Below are 3,631 nucleotides of genomic sequence, written 5' to 3'. Positions count from 1 at the left end.
TTTTACAATATTCCGGGCAGGCTTAGCTATTCTGAGCTTTAATGATCTTTTAGTTTTATCCATATATAGCATGTTGCAGGTAGACTGCATATATCATATTACAAATAATAAAATCACATATGCTTTCCTTCTTGCTCAATGTAGAGAACTCAGTGACTTTCATTTCAATACTATTCCATGACTTAAATATTTTACAACCCCCACAATGAAAAAATCATTTGTTTTTTTGTTTAATTTGTTTATTTTGCACTCAATACCAATTTTATCTTGAATAGTGAGGGCAAGGTGATATCCCCCATATACAGTATATCACTGTACGGTCCTCTCTCCCCTATATAATAAAAATAATACAACATATCAGTGTGTGCTGGGAGCTGTGTTATTCCCCCTCATATAGCACTGTACAGTCCACTATCCCCTATATAATAATAATAATAATAATAATATCACATACCAGTATGTGCTGGGAGCTGTGTTATTCCCCTCATATATCAATGTATAGTCCCCTCTCTCTTACATAATAATACCACATATCAGTGTGTGCTGGGAGCTGTGTTATTCCCCCTCATATATCACTGTACAGTCCCCTCCCCCCTATATAATAATAATAATAATAATACCACATATCAGTGTGTGCTGGGAGCTGTGTTATTCCCTCTCATATATCACTGTACATTCCCCTATCTCCTCTATAATAATACCACATATCAGTGTGTGCTGGGAGCTGTGTTATTCCCCCTCATATATCACTTTACAGTCCCCTCCCCCCTATATAATAATACTACCACATATCAGTGTGTGCTGGGAGCTGTGTTATTCCCCCTCATATCACTGTACAGTCCCCTCCCCCCTATATAATAATAATACCACATATCAGTGTGTGCTGGGAGCTGTGTTATTCCCCCTCATATAGCACTGTACAGTCCACTATCCCCTATATAATAATAATAATAATAATAATAATAATAATAATATCACATACCAGTATGTGCTGGGAGCTGTGTTATTCCCCTCATATATCAATGTATAGTCCCCTCTCTCTTACATAATAATACCACATATCAGTGTGTGCTGGGAGCTGTGTTATTCCCCCTCATATATCACTGTACAGTCCCCTCCCCCCTATATAATAATAATAATACCACATATCAGTGTGTGCTGGGAGCTGTGTTATTCCCTCTCATATATCACTGTACATTCCCCTATCTCCTCTATAATAATACCACATATCAGTGTGTGCTGGGAGCTGTGTTATTCCCCCTCATATATCACTTTACAGTCCCCTCCCCCCTATATAATAATACTACCACATATCAGTGTGTGCTGGGAGCTGTGTTATTCCCTCTCATATCACTGTACAGTCCCCTCTCCCCTATATAAAAATACCACATATCAGTGTGTGCTGGGAGTTGTGTTATTCCCTCTCATATATCACTGTACATTCCCCTATCTCCTCTATAATAATACCACATATCAGTGTGTGCTGGGAGCTGTGTTATTCCCCCTCATATATCACTGTACAGTCCCTCCCCCCTATATAATAATAATAATACCACATATCAGTGTGTGCTGGGAGCTGTGTTATTCCCTCTCATATATCACTGTACATTCCCCTATCCCCTCTATAATAATACCACATATCAGTGTGTGCTGGAAGCTGTGTTATTCCCCCTCATATATCACTGTACAGTCCCCTCTCCCCTATATAATAATAATAATACCACATATCAGTGTGTGCTGGGAGCTGTGTTATTCCCCCTCATATATCACTGTACAGTCCCCTCCCCCCTATATAATAATACCACATATCAGTGTGTGCTGGGAGCTGTGTTATTCCCCATCATATATCACTGTACAGTCCCCTCTCCCCTATATAATAATAATACCACATATCAGTGTGTGCAGGGAGCTGTGTTATTCCCCCTCATATATCACTGTACGGCCCCCTTCCCATATAATAATGATACAAAATATCAGTGTGTAGTGGGAGCTGTGTTATTCCCCCTCAAATATCACTGTGCTGTCTCCTCTCCCCTATATAATAATACCACTTATCAGTGTGTGCTGGGAGCTGTGTTATTCCCACTCATATATTAGTGTACAGTAACGTCTCCCCTATATTATATCAACACCGCATATAAGTGTGTGTTTGGAACTGTGTTTTTCCGCCTGATATATCACAGTACAGTCCACATATCAGATTGTGCCGGAAGCTGTGTTATATCCCCTCCAGGGTGGCCAAGAAGGGGGGAAGCAAGTGCTAATCACCTGGGCCAGGGCTTGTTGGAGTGGCACGGTGGGGGCCCAGGGTCTGCTGCTACCTCCGATCCATCTTATCTACCAGCAGACCAGCACTGTGCACTACACAGTATGTAACAAACACATCGCCGCCGCCGCCGCCGACGGGGTGTTTGTTTTGGCAGCCAATGAGAGTCAGACAGACTCTCATTGGCTGCTGCACTTAGAGGTGTAGCATGTGGCCAGGGCGTCCAGAGCACCAGCATGCTACGCCCCCCCAAAAGTGTGTGCTATATAATATAACCGCTATATATATATATATATATATATATATATATATATAGTCCAAAAAGGTCCACACTCTCGTCTTCAATAATAAATTGCTGGGGTGGCACACCCATATGGGATCACAATAATCCTCTTCATGCAAAAGTAGAAAAAAAGGGGGGGGTAGCACTCACCAGTCTTCTTATAAACATCTCTTTATTATATCTCAGTAAAAATGTTACAACATTTCAAAATCCGACGTTTCGGTCCTGTGCATGGACCTTTGTCCATGCACAGGACCGAAACGTCGGATTTTGTAATGTTGTAACATTTTTACTGAGATATAATAAAGAGATGTTTTTAAGAAGACTGGTGAGTGCTATCCCCCCTTTTTTCTACTTTTATATATATATAATACATACATGGCAGGGTAACACATACATACATGCAGGGTCACACATACATTCATACATACTTACACACATACATACAGGCAGGATCACGCATACATACTGTACATGCATACATACATACAGGCAGGATCACACATACATACTGTACATACATGCAGGGTCACACATACATACATACGGGCAGGGTCACACATACATTCATACATACTTACACACATAGATACATACAGGCAGTATCACGCATACATACTGTACATACATACATACATATACACACACATGCAGGCAGGATCACACACACATACTGTACATACACATACAGGCAAGGTCACAAATACATTCATACATACAGACAGGGTCACATACATACATACATATTGGACATACATACAGACAGGGTCACACATACATTCATATATACATACACATACAAGCAGGATCGCACATACATACATACAAACAGGCAGGTTCACACACACACACAGGCAGGATCACACATACATACATACAAACAGGCAGGGTTACACACTCATACAGGCAGGGTCACATACATATACATACATACAGTACATGCATGAAGGGTTACACATACATAGTTACATACAGGCAGGGAGAGTGACAGACATAACTGGGGTATAACCTCTCTCACCTTAATGTGGACCCTGCAGCTTCTTCCTTGTCGACATGTTGCTGTAGCCCCGCCCTCTGCTGGG

The sequence above is a fragment of the Taudactylus pleione genome, unplaced genomic scaffold (assembly GCF_031769625.1).
Source record: "Taudactylus pleione unplaced genomic scaffold, aTauple2 ptg000445l, whole genome shotgun sequence".
NCBI classification, from domain to species: domain Eukaryota; kingdom Metazoa; phylum Chordata; class Amphibia; order Anura; family Myobatrachidae; genus Taudactylus; species Taudactylus pleione.
The sequence above is the reverse complement of the archived record's forward strand: the minus strand, read 5'-3'. Positions refer to the sequence as shown.